Source organism: Pogoniulus pusillus, chromosome 24 (assembly GCF_015220805.1).
Source record: "Pogoniulus pusillus isolate bPogPus1 chromosome 24, bPogPus1.pri, whole genome shotgun sequence".
Lineage (NCBI taxonomy): Eukaryota > Metazoa > Chordata > Aves > Piciformes > Lybiidae > Pogoniulus > Pogoniulus pusillus.
In genome coordinates, this window is record NC_087287.1 from 8,293,482 (window position 1) to 8,303,919 (window position 10,438).

The window sequence follows — 10,438 nt, forward strand, 5'->3', positions numbered from 1 at the left end:
ACTGACTGAACCGAAAACTGCCAGGGAATTTATACAAAGGAAACAGAATGAGTAGGAGCAGCATTTAGGAAAGACAAGACATGAAGACCAAAATTCCTGTGATCGTGGGAAATACTAAGAGATATCTGACATCTCTAAATGGCCTCTGCTTTGTGATTCATCTAAAAGACAGGCCAGGTGGGCAAGGGATCCCCAGAGGGTGTTCCTGCTTGCTCCTCAACACAGCTCCTTGCTGCTTCTCTGCAGTTTCCCTTCCAGCCACAGACCTCCTTGAAGATTCTGAGATACCACAGCACAATTCTGCAGCTAGGCTATTCTGCTTCTAAATATGCATGGGTTTTCAAATGCTTCAGTAGAAACACTTTGGAACACAGTTGCTACTTAAAAATGACCTTTCTGTTCAAGTAATGATACTTTTTCACAAGTCTTCACTCTTCTTAGCAATATGCAGTAAGCACTGGGACTTTTCACCTTCTGCAGTAGTGAGTGATACCCAGGAGTCTGACTTTGCTAGGGGATCTGCTTACAGACACCCAGATGAGAGGAGAAAACCTCTTTAACTTCAGTACCAGCAAAGGAATTGAAGAGAATGGTGCAGTTTAAAAGCATTCATTACTCATCAATTGAAACCCAGGAGGGGGGAAATTGCTGAGCAATTTTTGGGTTTCACAAACTAAATCTGATTTTGCCAGAGCCTGGCTGGTCACAAAGAGATCTTACAGTTCAGGTGCTTAATCTATGATCTCCATCTTTGCCCAACGGTAGTATTCCCTATAGCCCAGGCTTCCCTCCTGGATGCCCCTACCTCTTCTCTTTCCACACCTGCTGAGAGGCAAAGAGTCACTGTTTTGGGACTGGAATCCATTGTCCCAACTCCACTTGAGCCCATTTCAAAGGGAAAATGGCAGGTAGCCATCCTTCTGCAGAGCAGCGACCTTAACCTTCTTCTCCAGCCCTCTGGGAGAGCAGAGTTCAATGAACACCAGTCTGGCTGCGGTGCTGAAAGCTGTGGCCTTAGGGGAACTAACTTGTTGTTGTTGTTAGGTTTGCTTCCAGCCGAACGGTTCCTGGTTGGCTTCATTGTGCAATTGTACAGATCCGATGCCAGCACAAATAAGGGGTGATGGAAAAGCCAGCAGTGCAGGCAGAGCAGAGGCTTCTTCTCTCAGCAGCTGTGCTGGCTTAGACCATCCACAAATGTTTGTGGGATGCCTGCTCCAAGAAAAGCACAATGCAACCCCGTTGAATGTAAAACCCTGCGAGATGATTGCTCAGCCTCTCCTGCAATCCTGTGCAGATCCTAGCACAGGCTTGCTCCTCCCTGTACTGCACTCTGCTCAATTTCTGTGTGCTGCTGCAGGCTGTTCAATATTCATACAACATGATCTGAAGGAGAGTGCTTCAAAGGGGAGTGAGCCTCTGACACCAAATCATCTCCTGCTGAGCACCAGCAAGTCATCACAACCTTGGGCAATCAATCAGTTGATTTTGTGTTATTTATGTTGCCCCAAAGGCTGCATTTCAAAACCTGAAATGTATGGATTAGAAAAGCTGACAACAATTCATTCTGCTCAAGCTGTTTAATAACATTGCACAGACCTTGCCTGAGAATCTTACATTCGAGAGAGGGAATTTAACCAACTTCCAGACTAACTTCCTCCTCAGTTATGGTGAACAAAAAGTCTTCAAAGTATTTAGAATCCGATTTCAGCTTAACTCAAGGAAGTAAGTGTTAAAACTCAAACTCTTGCTTGACACCCTATTTGTAGTTCATCCAGTGGTAATGAGCCAGATTCTTGCCTTGTATAAATGGGCATAAATCCACTTAAGCCATGCAAGAATGTTGATTTATGCTTGCTACAAATCTGACCTTTATTGCAGTATTTCATGGTAAGCTTCAATCCTCTTTGCGCTGCTCATTTATTGGAATGGAATTAGATTTGCCCAGGTATGCTCTGATAAGATGGATTGCTTTTCCTTTAAGTTTTTTGCACCAGGGCTGGAATGGTGACCTGCTTCAGTGTGCAACCCTTAATAAGGTAGTTTTGTTGAATCAGAGTTGGGAATGATTGTATTGTTCCTTACAATGCCCCACGTGTTTTCTCTCTCAAAGTTCATAGAATGGTTTGTGTTGGAAGGGACCTTTAAAAGTCATCTAGCCCAGCCCCCCTGCAGTCAGCAGGGACATCCTTAACTAGATCAGGTTGTTCCGAGTCACATCAAGCCTCACCTTGAAAGTCTCATGGGATGGGGCCTCCACCACCTCCCTGGACAACCTGTTCCAGTCTTCCACTACCCTCATAGTAAAGAGCTTCCTCCTAATGTTCAGTCTGAATCTCCCATGCTCTAGTTTAAAACCATTGCCCCTTGTCTTGCCACCACCTGCCCTTGTAAACAGTCCCTCCCCAGCTTTCCTGTAGACTCACCTTCAGGTACTGGAAGGCTGCTACAAGATTTCACTGGAGCCTTCTCTTCTCCAAGCTGAACAGCACCAGCTCTCTCAGCCTGTCCCATCAGGGGAGGTGCTCCAGCCCTCTGATTATTTTTGTGCCACTCCTCTGGACTCACTCTGTCAGGTCCATGTCCTCATGTTGGGGGCCCCTTAGCTAGACACAGTACTCCAGGTGAGGTGTCTCAGTAGAGCAGAGTGGCAGCATCACCTCTCTCAAACTGCTGGCCATGCTGCTTTTGATGCAGCCCAGGCTGCCATTGGCCTTCTGAGTTGCAAGTGCCCATTATTAGCTCATGTCCAGCTTCTCACCCACTAGCACCCCCAAGTCGTTTTCCACAGGGATGCTCTCAATATCATCACCCCCTGGCCTGTATCAATAACAAAGAGTGTCCCAAGCCAGGTCCAGGACCTTGCACTAGGTCTTGTTGAACTTCGTGAGGTTCCAGTGGTCCCACTTCTTCATCTTCTGGATGACATTCCATCTCTCTGGCATATTAACCACACTACTCAGCTTGGTGTCATCTGCAAACCTGCTGAGGGTGCAATCAATCTCACTGTCTAAAGTTACACCAAATGAGTGTGATAAGCTTCACAACTGAGAGCCTCCTTCTAGGAAATCAGACATGAAATCTGCAAAATGGGGGTTGAAATCAGTTTAGCTAACAAGCAATTGCATAAAAACTTATATGTAGGAAACCAAATTGTTTGCTGAGAGTGTACTGGAACAAGTATCCACTCATGTTTGCTTAGCTGAGATGCCACTGCTCCAGATGACCTTCTGGTTTTCAGTTCTAAGTCCACAATCCCTGCGTCGAGGCTCAGCACATTGCTCAAAGCCAGATTTACCAGTAGATCATAATCAAGAATTTATTGTATTAGCTTTAAATATAACACTCTTGATTTTTTACTATGCTAACTCCATGGTAAATACAGCTTATCACTGCAGAGAACCATGCTGAGAAAATTGTGTATGAGATTACACTACTGTGAAGTGCTCGATATGGGGCCTACACTCAAAAGACAGAGCTCATGTAGGAGGCAGCAGCCTGCTTGCTCAATTCTGTTTCACAGAGATAACATCTTACACTGCTGGTTTCAGTCTGCACTAGCTTGTGGTCAGCAATCCTGATGATTGAAGTGTTGGTTTGCATTGAATTGTTTAGAACATGGCCACCAGCTAAAGACAGTGATGGTACAGCCTCTACCGTGACCATACACCCAGAGGGATTTGACACAGAAACATTAGGGTTGGCAGGAATGAGGCATGTCTGGCAGTGTACAAGTGTGAAAAACAGGAAAGGGCAAAGGAATGGCATGTGCAGGTGAACCTCAGACCTGTGTTGGAGGCAGTTTTCCTCCAGCCCTGACTCCTAGATCTGTACTGCAGCAAGTTCATCTCCAGACATACCTGCTTAAGGAACCTTGGACCTACATTGCAGCCTTGTTTAAAGCCCTATTTCTGGTCCTATCTGCTGCTGCTGCTTCTCCTGGATGGCTTCTGGACCTAATTCATTAACTTTACCTCGTTTGGGGCTATCGATGGACCCTGTTACTAGTAGCCAGGTCTCCCTGCAACGTTTAGGGACAGCACCCAGCCAATGAAGGCACTGCCTGTGTTGGGTCACCAACTGCCTGTGTTGTGCAACACACAGTCCTGTCAGTGCTACTTGGGCACACACTTGGGCACATCCCTATACACATCAAAGGAGGAGTAAGAACAATCTGTGAGAGAAAGCAGGTGTGAAATCAGCTTTAAATAAACCAAACTTCCCCTTCTGTGTGGTTTTACACTGAACTTTGCTACATTAGCTGAACACAAGTGAAGGAAACACTCAGTATAACACTGATCTGACAGAGAGGTGCAGGGGTTTGTGCCTTTGATTCTGGATCTTATTCCCTGATAATACACAAAAGAGATTGGATTTGTTAAATCTTGAAGAGCAGAAAGCACTTCGTAATCTGGGCACGAGTTTCTTCAAGGCAGGGAGAGGAGGAGAGGAGCAGAGTTTCAAGAAACAGTTCATTTTAGCTTGTCTTCATTTGGCAGCTTATTCTGCTGGTTTGTTGTTCCTGTGCAGTACAGCAGAGATCCATATAAGCAGCTAGAAGCCCTAGCTTACAGAAATGTCATAGACCCCAAAACTGAGGTAGAACTTCAGATCAGGCTCACAGCACTGTTTGGGAAGTAATTCCAAATACTTCCCTAAGTGTTTGAAAAGAAGATGCTTTGGCTCCAGAGAGAGATGAGAAAATGTATCATTCGTGTGATCTGCTTCAGATGCCACAACCATCTGCAACTGCATGTGGCACCACACATTGCTCACATTATGAAGAGCTTCTGATACTTTCAGTAAAATAGATACATCTTTAGTGTGCTCTGTTTCTTGTTTGCTTCTCTCTCAGCAGCATTCTGTGGAATTATCTCCTCCTGGAAGGCTTGAGGTGGGGTAGGAGACTTTGCTGAGCCTTTTGGCACAGAAGACATTGCATACAGAAGTGCCTGAGAAGCAGCCAACATGAACAACAACGGCTGGCACCAGGAAAGGGTCACAGATGCTTGTCTGAACATGTCATTGTGCAGTGTTTCCACACAGCATAGGCTTCAGCTGCTGCTCTGCTAAAGACACCACCGCCATCTGCTGTCATAAACCCAACCTCTGCCTCATACACACATTGAAGTACATAGAAATGACTATCGAGATCACTTTGCCTAAAACAAATCAAACAAGCTCATTTCGAGCTCTGATTAGATAACTTGTGCATAGCAGGAAAGCCACAGATGTCAGATATCTGGGACAGCAATCTGCCTTTGTGGCCAAGAGGCATCCTGGGGTACGTTAAGAAAAAAGGTCTAGAGAAGTTCTCTTCCCACCCTACTCTGCCCCAGCGGGAACACACCTGGAATACTGTGTCCAGTTTTGGGCTCCTCAGTTCAAGAGAGACAGGATGATGAAGGGACTTGAACGTCTCTGCTGTGAAGAAAGACTGAGAACTAGGGCTGTTTAGTCTGGAGAAGAGAAGACTGAGAGGGGTTCTTATTAGTATCGATAAGTATCTGAGGGGTGGGTGTCAAGATGAAGGTGCCCATCTGTTTCTGATGGTGCCCAGTGATAGGACAAGGATCAGTGAATATAAGCTGGAACACAGGAAGTTCCACATCAACACGAGGAGGCACTTCTTTACTGTGAGGGTGATGGAGCACTGAAACAGGCTGCCCAGAGAGGTTGTGGAATCTCCTTCTCTGGAGACTTTCAAAGCCTACCTGGATGCATTCCCATGTGCCCTGCCCTAGGTGATCCTGCTTTGGCAGGGGGGTTGGAGTTGATGATCTCTGGAGAGTCTCTCCAATGCCTAACATTCCATGATTCTAACATGACCATCCATCTCACAAGCAAGTCCAGAAAACGTGAATGGATGAGTACACAACTGGATGTAAACTGGACCCACAGAATATTTAACAAGAATACACTGTTAACTGAGCTCGAGACATCAAGTAGAATTCTGCAGGAGTATCTTTGTGGCACCAATTTGATATTTCATTAAATAATTTGGACAGCCTGCTCACCAAACCCACTGGCTGGGAGGGGCAGGGAGTTGGAGGATAGGGCTAGGATCGCAATGAACTTGGCAAATGACAGGAGAAAGAAAGTGCTTTGACTCTGCAGAATCAGCAACATCATGAATGGAGGTTGTGGAATTACTGGTCTGATAGCATCACTGCTTTAACAGACTAGGTGATTAGCACAGATCACAAACCAAGCAGGAGTCAGCCAGGCCACTGCAAGAAGGGAAACAGCACTGGGGGCTATACAAAAAGGAGTATTGTTTGCCAGGCAAAGAAAGCTATTCTGCTGTTAGGTGTGGGGCTAGTAAACCTTCAGCTGGAATACTGTATTCTGCTTTGCCTGGACAATTTGAGGTTTTATGAGGAATTGAAGTGGTTTGTCTTGGAGAAAGGGAAAAGCTGGTAAGGGTGTCACAAATGAGCGATGCACTTCACTCCTAAGAGAGAAGCAGCAATGTGTTTATTGATATAAAGCAGTCACTTAACTGAGTTTTTAATGTCACAGTGATTTAACAACATTCAACTGCAAAGTACACTTAATTATTTACTGTATAGAGGACAGGGTCAGACAAAACTGTCAGGAAGACCCTCCTGTAAAGTCATGAGGTTCCAAAAGGACCCCCTTGCATTCTAAACTCCATCTCAGAGGGAGGTTTAAGTGCAGCTGGATTCAGACTTAGCCCTACTCTTGGCCAGTGGTCTATGTCTAAAGGGTTGTATGTGTACAATCAATCCTTTACATCACTTAGGATTTCAAAGTTCAGCATTCCAATAATGACTGAGAATCTGTTGCAGCAAGAACTCTCTCAACCTTGAGGAGCAGCCATGAGAGACATCCCTGCTCAATGCAAGGATCCTGGCCTGCAGCCCACTTCTGTGCAGGAGAGCTCAGGAGGCCCTGGGCTCTCCACTATTTATACACAAAGATATTTGACTCATAGTCAGATTCATAGATCCATAGAATGGTTTGGGTTGGAAGGGACCTTAAAGATCAACTAGTTCCAACCCCACAGCCATAGGCAGGAACACCTTCCACTAGGCCAGATTGCTCAAGGCCTTATCCAACCTGGCCCCGAACACCTCCAGGGTGGGAGCATCCACCACCTCCCTGGGCAACCTGTTCTGGTGTCTCACAGCTCTCACTGTAAAGATTTTCTTTCTAATATCCAATCTAAACCTGCCCTGCTCAAGCTTCAATCCATTCCCACTCATCCTATCACAACAAGCCCTTGGAAAAAGTCCCTTGCTGGCTTTCTTGTAGCCCCCTTCAGATATATCAGAAGGCTACTATAGGTCTCCCTGGAGCTTTCTTTCTCCAGGCTGAGTAGCCCCAACTCTCTCAGCCTGTCCCCACAGTGGAGGTTCTCCAGCCCTCCCATCATCTTCATGGCTTCCTCTGGACCTGCTCAGCAGTTCAGTGTCCCTCTTATGGAGCACAAGAACTGGATGCAGTATTCCAGGCAGGGGTCTCATGAGAGCAGAGGGGCAAAATCACCTTCCTTGCCCTGCTGGTCATACTGCTTCTCATGCAGCCCAGTTTTTATTTATATACCAACTGTGTATGACAGTTTCTTCCAAATCTGGCTTAAGTCACTGACTTGGTGACACTGGCATGGTAAGACAGGAGCATTGCTCAAATTACCTCATCTGGCATGTTGTTATCTTTCTGGGTCCACAGGACCAGACACACCCATTCCATCCCCACTGGTGGCTATCATTTGGGCAGGGTTACAGGAAATAAAGGGCAGGTCTGGGGAAGAGATAGCACACCACCACAACTGGGGGCCTAAATATGTGCCCTCTCTCTCTAAGGCAGAGGGTGATAAACTCATCTCATCTGCTGAACAGGCTCAGTGGTCTGAAGGAGATGTCAGAAAAGGCCTTCTCATAAACAGCAGGAGAGATTACAAGAGCCTTGGGTTTTGAGCGTTTGAGAGCAGATTGGACCAGTATCTGCTAGAAATGACCCAAATATAAATGACCCTGCTTTTTGGGTGGGAGGAAGGAAACAGCTCCCACCCTTGTTTTTCTGGTATTTCTCTTTGGAGCCAAAGGTCATAATTTAGGCATCTAAGTTAGATATCTAACATTGTCAATACCAGCAAATCATCATCCCAAGACTCTTGCTTTCAGTTTCTGTTTAATAGGTCTTTAGGAGGAAAAAAAGAATCTTAGTGGTTAATAATTCGAGAGAAAAGCAGCTGTAAAGTAGTCTGGCACCACCCTCTGCAAACCTGATTTGTTCAAACCTGTGTTTTCTGAGTGCTAGGCTTCTTTTAAGCACCTGCTGCCAGCCCTGCCAGTGGCCGGTGATCTGCAGACCTGTCTGTGAGATATTAAGGTGATTCAGTTAATTTAATAAAGGCCATACTGAACTTGTTGCAGAAAGGATGCTGGATGAAAAGGGGAAAGGAAAACTCACACCATGTTACTCATTCAGAAAATGCTAAAACTCAGCCTCTGAACAGCCTTTGATATTTGCCTACTGCAGACAGTCTGTAATTAAGAATTTAATCCTTTAAACACTTAGACACACTTCACTTGATAGGATTTGTCACATACCTGAAGCGTGCACGGATGAGGTGAAAAACTGTTTAAAAAGTTGCAACAAAGTTTGCCTTCTGGTGGAATATTGTCTTTTGTTAGTTCTAAGTCATTTGTGAACAACTCTAGTCCCACATAATTTCCTAATGTGAAGATATTTGATATAAATTAACCAAATTAATGCTTTTAAAAAAAAAATATACACAAAATCAATAAATCAATCTGAACTTCTTCAGAGACAGAAACTGCAGGTCTTTGAGAGGTCTGAGAGGAGTTAGTTTGATTTTCTGGAAGATGTATTATTAAATTAACTGGCTTCTACAATTCTTTCAAAGTTTGAGATGAAACATAATCAGAGTTACAAAAAGAAGAATATTTTTTCCATCTTGGTTTTTCTTTAACAGAAGTATCAGTTTGGTTAAAAGCACAAAAGTTGTTTCTCCTCTTGCTGCTGACAGACTGGCTGTATTGGGAGTCCTGGCAAGCCTTGTCTGCATCAGTCCACACCATAAATGCATGCAAAGGTTCTGAAGAGCAGACAGACGACTTGGGAAGTGATTTAAGCTTGAGGGAGGACAGAGCTGTAGGCATATACAGCACCAACGCTCCCATTTGTTGTTGCACATCTGCCAGTGACAAGCTGGACCACATCAAAGCATTGTGCTGGCATTTTTAAAACTGGGCTGAAGTGCCACGAGTGCAGTGTGGGAATCCTGACACGGCTGTTACTTGCTCTATAAATTGCCAGCAGCATTCATTTACACGGTGCTGTCATTGCTCCCATTGGCCCCAGCAAGGGTGTAAATCTCGGCTGAAGGACATCTGGTATCACAGTACTGTCACATACAGAACAAGGTAATGACTGTGGTTAAGAGTTTCCCAAATGTGCTACGCAACAAACAACTGCAATGCCATCCCCTGGACTGGTCCTAATTCTTCGTTTAGATCTAGGGAGAGATTTTCTCCACTCGTCTTCAGGACTGCAGTCAGCAAAATAAAGACTGCATTTAGCTAAGTGTTCCTGCCAATTCTAACACGGACCAAAGTAAGCAAACATAAAAGCCAAAGAGCAACAATCATCACTCTGTCAATGCTGTTGTCGTTATACAGGAATCTGAGTCACATGAAAAGGCCTTTCAAGGAAGGGCAAAGTGGAGATACAAGAAATTCAAGACGGAGCAGGGAAATTCTGATGAAAGAAGCAGCACAGCAGTGATGGATTGGTAGATAAGACCAGAAAATGGCATCACGTCCTTCTTGAGGGTACCACAGGGAGTAACAGAATGAGAGAAAAATTGGTGAACCACTCACTATGCTGGAATTAAAAAAAATATATTTAAACCAAAAATTCAAAGTAGTAACATCAAGACGATGGAAACCAGAAGAGGTGATCAAGATACGAGTCCCAAGTAGAAAGTCAGTGTGGTAGTTTGTAGAGATGAGAATTTAAAAGGGAAGAGAAACAAAAACTAAGTTTTGGCAGGACAAGGGGTTAAGACAGGACTGTGGCCCAGGAGAAAGCAGTGGGAGATCAGAAGGAGTACAGAGCAGAGATATGACAGCTAATGTTACAGAAACAACTTCATGTCTCCTGTGGTTCAAGAACTACAGAAGCCCTGCGAGTTAACTGGTGCAGTGCCTCACCCGAACCGTCTTCTTCCTGCCCTCAGATAGGCGTCTTTACACCAGACTGCCACGTGAACTACAGCTGCATCCAGAAAGGAATTTCAGCTATGGAAAAATGAAGTGAGGGCAGTGAAGAGGCGAAAAGAGACTGGAAAAGGAGGAACCTGGGCGATCTGAAAGCGAGTGGTCAAAGAAGAATTTATATTAAAGATGGGTACATGGAAGGAAAAAAGCTTCCTGTCCATGCTCAG